Source organism: Miniopterus natalensis, chromosome 4 (genome assembly GCF_054644295.1).
Source record: "Miniopterus natalensis isolate mMinNat1 chromosome 4, mMinNat1.hap1, whole genome shotgun sequence".
NCBI lineage: Eukaryota > Metazoa > Chordata > Mammalia > Chiroptera > Miniopteridae > Miniopterus > Miniopterus natalensis.
This window is the reverse complement of record NC_142084.1, coordinates 63,482,300-63,489,467: the sequence shown is the minus strand read 5'-3', so window position 1 is coordinate 63,489,467 and position 7,168 is coordinate 63,482,300.

The window sequence follows — 7,168 nt, the reverse complement described above, 5'->3', positions numbered from 1 at the left end:
ACAGACATGTCCTGTAAGAATTTTCAATTCTCCCTAAATTGAGCCTGTTAATGCAATTTCAACCAGCTGGCCCAGCACATCCCACCTGCCACCATGCACCTGATCTTCTCCAGGTGCCTGAGATTGCAGCTCACAGCCAGAAGCTGCCCACAAAATTTTAGACCTGCCCCAGACCCAACTCATTCACCGTGGGCCAGCCCACCAGTACCACAAGCATCTTGCCTAGAAACTGGAAAAAGCTGGGGCTTGGTCCCCGGAAAGAGAGGAGTGAGAGTGGTTAGGGCAGGTTAGAGGCTTCCTGTATATGATGCCAATCAGACAGCTGTGCGGGGCTTGGGGGAGACAGCAGAAGGGACAGGCGCTTTCAGCCACTCCCATCACATTATGACATATTAAAATTTTTAGATATGCTATTTATTAATATGGTTAATTTTGGTTCCTCCCAACCAGAATCTAAACAGGATGAGGGCAAGAATTTGTCTGGTCAGCGAAGAGAACGGAGTGGGGGATATCGAAGATGCTTAATGAGAATGTATTTGAGGAATCCACACGCATTTTTCCAATGCACAAAAACAAAACACCCACAAATGTGACAATATAAACTAGGTCTCCATCCAGGACAGGATATCACTACGCATTTATAAGTAAGAAAAGCCACATGTAAGAAATGCACAAAATTTGATCCCATTTTTGGAAGAAATAAGAGATTCAAGGAAGAAACATTCCAACAGTTGGAATATTGTTTTATAGGAGTGTGTTAGCATGAAGAAAGTATTGGAGGAAATAAGCGTTTATTGCTTTTGTGGGCAGTTATTGTGTATTAGGGTGACAGGCGCTTTAGACTGGCATGGTGACCACGCCCCCAGCCTCACAGCTTGTCTCTTACCATAGCCACGCCCCAGGGCGGATCCCACATCAGCCACGCCCACAGCGCCCGCTTCTGACGGGCCCTAGAATGGAGGGTCCGGGCCTTGGGCTCATTAGGGTCCCAGCTCTGCTCAGCGATTGGAGGAGGTGGCTCGCTCCGCTTTGAGACTTCACCAATCCCAAAGCCAAGACCCCCTTCAATTTCCGCTCCCGGCAGCCCGAGGACCGGAAGCGCCGGTAAAGCTGCGGAGTGGTCACTCCCCGGTCATTCGCGCCAGATAAGACGTGCAGGTTGGCACTTCTCGGAGGGTGTGCCCCTAGTGTTGGCGCGGGCACTGTCCTACGGTGGAGGATGTCCTCTGGTCCCACCAGAGGCTGGCCGCGCGAAGGCCTAGGCGCTCAGCCGGTTGATGCCTGAGACGGGGAGAGCTGGTTGGCGGAGCGACCCCGGAGCCATGTTTGCGAGTTCATTTGCCACCCTGGCCAAGTGAACAGCCGGATCTCTCTGAGCTACAGCTTCCAAATCTGCAAAATGGGGTATCGCTTCCCCTCCAGTGGGCCGTGCGGGCCTGGGTGTGGCCCAGCCGCAGCTCTCTGGGGGTAGGAAAGTGGCGGCCCCGAGGACTTCGGGAGGTCTGGGATCCTCTGGCCTCTCTCCCCACCTCCCTCCAGGCCATCACAATCAAATTCTAAATATTGTCCAATATGTGTTAATATTCAGAACGTGACTCTCTTAAGTTGTCTTTTACAATTGATTGCCCAGTTGGTGACGTTGTGATGAGAGTGTGTGGCCTTTCTAATATTAATTCATCGATCTTCGTTAGGGTGTGTTACTGGGCTCAATTGCAGAGGCCGCTTGAGGTCGTCGAATAGTCAGCTCTCTTTCCTTACTAACAGAACCCCTGTTTTGTTCAGGGGAGTGATGTGCTCTGAGCGGCAGAAAACCAGGAGCACACAATAATGAACAAAAAGGTCGCCTCCTTCTCTTAATCGCATGCACTGACTGCCATGCCCCATGCACGGCAATGAGAGGTCAAGAGAAGTCTCCGAGGGCAGCGATAACCAGCATGTACTCCTCACCCTCTACCTTTTGCTGTCTCTCACCTCCCTTGCCTTTGATGCCTGCCTGGAATCCCCACCCAGTGCCTGAGCTGGAGAAGCCCCCTGTAGCCAGGAGGGTCACAACCACTAGCTGAAGGAAGGTCCAGGAACTCTAGCCAGTTTGGCTCAGTGGTTAGAGCGTCGGCCGTGGACTGAAGGGTCCTAGGTTCCATTCCGATTAAGGGCAGTACCTGGGTTGCAGTCTTGATCCCCGGCCCGGTCCGGGTGAATGTGGGAGACAACCAATTGATGTGTGTCTCTCACATCAATGTTTCTCTCTCTCCCCCTTCCACTCTCTGAAAAGCAATGAAAAAGATATCCTCAAGTAAGGATAAAAAAGGCCCAGGAGCTTGGGTCTGCAGTAGCACACTGAGTCAGCTGCTCCACTTCTGTGTGGGTAATTTTGAGCATCTTTATGTGAGGAAGAGAACCCTGTACTGGTTCAAGCCACTTTTTTTTTTTTTTTTTAACTTTTAACTTAAAAAATAGCTATAGTTTCACAGAGAGATCTTATGTACTCTTGCCCCAGCTTCCCCCAGTTGGTAGTACCTTGCAGAGCTTTAGTACAATGTCAAAACCAGGAGATTGAGCCCTGGCCAGTGTGGCTCAGTTGGTTGGGCATCGTCCCAGGCACAGAAAGGTTGCTGGTTAAATTCCCAGTCAGGGCACATGCCTGGGTTTTGGACTTGATCCCTAGTAGGGGATGTGCAGGAGGCAGCTGATTGACGTTTTGCTCTCACATCGATGTTTCTCCCTCTCCCTCTCTAAAAATCAATAAACTTAAAAAACCTCAAAACCGCCAACCCCCCCCCCCCAAAAAACAAACAAAACAGTAGATCAACATTGTACAATCCAAAGGTCGTATTCAGATTTTGGCAGTTTTACATGCATGCGTGTGTGTGTGTGTGTGTGTGTAGAGTGTTGTGCTATTTTAGGATGTAGATTCGTGCAACTGCCACCAAAACCTGTTCATTACCACAAAAATTCCTCCTGAAGCCACTGTTTTAAGGATGCTTGAAATCTCTGATGCATGTGATATGTGGTTATTATTTTAAAGTTAAATTTTCCATGTGGGGTTGTCATGGATGTGTATTTTCTAATAGTTGGTTTAAGAGTTTTATGTAAATCCATTAGATCAAGCTCTGAGAAAACTTGAAAAATACCCTTGGTAAAAAATTTTTCACTTCTGGAACTCTCAGTTACTCAGAGATTTGTGCCCCAATCTCCCATTTTGACTGAATTTTGTAGCTTCTCCTTTAATTTTACCTTTTTTGTTTTGTTTGTTTACAGTATTTTGAGGCAAAGTTACTAGGTGCATACAGATTTAGAAATTGTATATAGATCAACATCCAGAAGTCTTTGAAAGTATAATTTTTTGTTCAACCCATTTATTCATTCATTGGTTGCTTCCTATATGTGCCCTGACCAGAGATGGAACCTGAAACCTTGGCATATTGGGATGATGCTCTTGCCAACCGAACTACCTGGCCAGGGCAGGAAACCGTTGTTAAATTTGTTCTTCGAAACACTAATTTTATAAAAGTGATTAAAATGTTTTTGCAGATCTTAGAAAATGTTTTAATAATTATGTTCATAAGAAAAATGGTCATGATATTGGAATTTATATTTATACTCTATCCATTGCTGGAGGGTGTTTTTGAAATGAGCAGTCATAGGAGATTCTCTAGGTGTTCTGGACCAATTTAAATAGCATATTAAGAATTTTCATGTCCTTGCCCAACCGGCATGGCTCAGCGGTTGAGCATCAACCTATGAGGTTCGATTCCCAGTCAGGGCACATGCCTGGGTTTCGGGCTCAGTCCCCAGCAGGGGGCGTGCAGGAGGCAGCCGATGGATGACTCTCATCATTGATGTTTCTCTCTCTCCCCCTTTCCCTTCCTCTCTCTGAATCAACAGACATTATGTTTTTAAAAATATTTTTCAGGTCCAACCCAAATTATTGAAGCTTTTTAAGTTTTTTCTTAAACAGGTTAAAATAGGAATGCAATTACCTTAGGAATAGCACAGCCTTTTATATTTCAAAATTCTGTAGAGACGCTTAGTAAGGGATCTAAAAGACATTTCTTTGCAGTGTGAAAAGCACGCCTGACAATTCCAACATCTCACACAAGTGGCTGTGCTGAAACGTTCTGCGTGCAGTTTCGGGACACAGAGCCCCATTTCCCATGGGGGCAAAGGACCCTGGGCCCCGGGTTGCTGACCTTGGGGTTGCGGGGGAAGTAGGGGGTCTAAAGGGTCAAAAATCAAACCGGAACACGGCCCTCCCTTGCTGGAGGTGACGCCCCTATTGTTTTTGTTCTTAAAAACGGGGCACAGACCAATGGTAACTTTGTCGCCGGATGACCCTTGATCCCGCAGGTCCCCAGGCCCTCCTGTTCTGACCGGGTTCGGGACCAGGGGCGCTCCACAGAGAGACTGAGTCAGGACTTATGGTCCACGTGTAGGACTCGATGGGGGGCACGGAGCCGGGGCAGGGGCTGGACTGTCCAGTCAGAGTCATCGAGAAGAGCGCCTGGAATCCTAGTCCAGTGAGGCGCGGGGGCAGGTTTCAGAGACGCCCTGTTGGGGTGAGGGCCTCAGAGCGTCGTCGAATTAGGGCCGGAGGCGGGAGCGGGCCGCGTGGCTGTGGCTCGCTCTGACCTGCGTGGCCCGGGAGAGGACGCCTAGGAACCGTGTTGGGATGCTACTGGGAGGCGGCGAGCGCTTGGGGCCGGCCGGAGCCGAGACCCCGAGGGCGGGTCTGAAGCCTCATAATCGGCTGGAAGCGGCTGCGGGCCTGGGTTCCCGCGCACCAGCCCCAACCTCGGGGTCCCGAACCGAGTCTCCTTCCTCTGCCACGGAGTGGGGTCCTGGCGTCCTGTCGCCCCCCCCGCCCCCCGCCCCCGGGAGGTCCCACGAGTCCCAACGGGAGCATCTGCCCTCTGCCATGGGGTGAGGTCCCAGCGTCCTATCCTGCTGCGACGGGGGGGGGGGGGGGGGGGGGGCTACGGGTTCTGATAGGAGTGTTCACCCTCGGCCTAGGGGTAGGGTCCTGGCGTCCAGGAGCACGACAAGGTGGTTCACCCGAGCTGCGGACAGACAGACGCCGGTCGGCCCGGGGAGGAGCGGCGTCGGCTCGCAGCCCAAGTCTTGCGCGGAGAGCGCGGCTCAGCCGGGCCGGGCTAAATCCGAGCACAGGTCCTTCCGCCGGGGTCGCCCGTGCGACCACCGCCCGTTTCTCAGGCTCCCTGCGACTCGGACTGTGCCCAATGAGCGAAGACAGAGACGCGACCCAGAGCAAAATCGGGGGCACAGGGGCGGGGTCGAGGAACTGCCCAATCAAGACGGGAAGGGGGGGGTGTCTCAAAAACTGCCCAATCATGGCCTGGTGGTGTGACGGAGTTATGCCCAATTAGAATCCTTAGAAAGGGACAGCCTGGAGTTCCGCCCAATCACGCGTGGGTGCCTGCAGCGCTCGTCCAATCGGGGGGGGGGGGACCGTGAATTCACCGCCGGAGGCGGGCGCTCGCCTCCTGCGTTGCGGCCTCGGTCCCGCGGGGGCGCCCTCGCGGGTGTGCGCCTTCGGGCCCCGACGTCCCGTCGTGTGTCGGAGCCGCGGTGAGGGAGACGCCCTCAGGGCCCCGAGCACCGCCCCGAGATGGTGAGTGCGCCCAGCGGGCCGAGACCGGGATGCGCTGGAAGCGGCATGTGCCCCCCACTCCCCCAATCCTTCCGAGTGTCCTCTCTCGGTTGCGGGGTGGGCCCCGGCGTCTTGTCCCAGCTCCGAGTCTTTGCCGGAGCTGGAGGACTGAGGAAGGACCAGACGACAACCTTCGCGGGTGGTCAGGGGCTGGGGGCGGGGTGGCCGCGGGGTGGGAGGACCGGATCTGGACCTGACAGATAACGTCAAATCGGACTTGGTTCATAGACCTGTGCAGTAGGGACAAGGCTTGGATTTCAGAGCTGTGCCCGCGCCTCAGTCAGAAACGAGCTTTCCTTTTCTAATAAAAGAGAGGACATTTACTGTATCTGAGACATTTACTGTATCTGAGGGTGCGCAGGAAGGCGGTGTGACAGCAACCGGCCTCCCTGTGGTCGGCGCATTCTCAGCTCAGGTCAGCGGGGCCTTGTCTACATCTCAGAGCTTGTTCAGACGGGGTGGGGACAATGCCTGGGCCTGTCAGGAGGGCAGAAGGCTAGTGAAGCTTGGATAAAAGATGGGAAATTGGGATCACTTGGTCAAGTCTGTGAAATTTGAAAAATCCAAGCTTTTGTAAAGAGAGACTTTCATTCAAAAGAATTACTGCACAGGGTGAGAAGGGACCTGCACTCGAGGCAAGGGCTGTGCTGTAGGGAAAACTCTCCGACCATACCATCTGCAAATGTCTCAAGAGTTGGGCTTTCTGAGTTTTGCTTTTTTGAGAGGAACCAACAAAAGGAGGAAGGACCAGGTGTGGTTGGGATGGCAGGTCCCTGAGGCCAGTGTGTTCTCAGGAGGGGTGCCTCTGGGCTAAGGCTGAGTACAGGCCTAAGTTTAGGGGTTTGGGGTTAGGAGAGAAGATGAACCAAGGTCTGGCCAACAGCATTTGTTCTGCTTGGAGGACCAGTACAGCCAGTCATTTAGGACCCAGAGAACGGGGATGTGGGGCGTCTGCCTCTGGCTTTGTCATAGGTAAACATAGGAGACATCTGAGTCTTATCTAAGTCAGTGGTTCTTGCAATGTGCACTTTTCCAGAACAAATGGTTGGGGTGGTTCCTTTCGCCTTCCATGGTTGTTTCCAGGAGAACAGGGTGAGGAAGGATTGATTCCCCTGACACCTGTGAGCAGCCTCTTTTGGTGTCCGGCTCAGCACTAAGAGCTTTCCCTTATTCCCGCCTCAGGCTTCAGCGTATGTAAAATGACTGAATTCCTTTTGCCTCGTTTCTTCATGTTAGTGAGGGTAGTTAAGTGTCTCAGGTCTTTGTCCTGCTGACTCGTTATTCCCCCACTTAACCAGAGATGCCTCTGAGGAAAAGTGTCTCAGATACAGTAAATGTCCTCTCTTTTATTAGAATTGTGGGGAAGATGCACAGTTTCACATCTTCATGCAAGGTTGGTGGAGATATGGATTAAAAAGATTCATAAAAATCATAGTGACTCTTCCATTTAGGGTGCAGAGTTTGTGGCACTGTTTGATCCTGTCCTACTTCCTATTAATA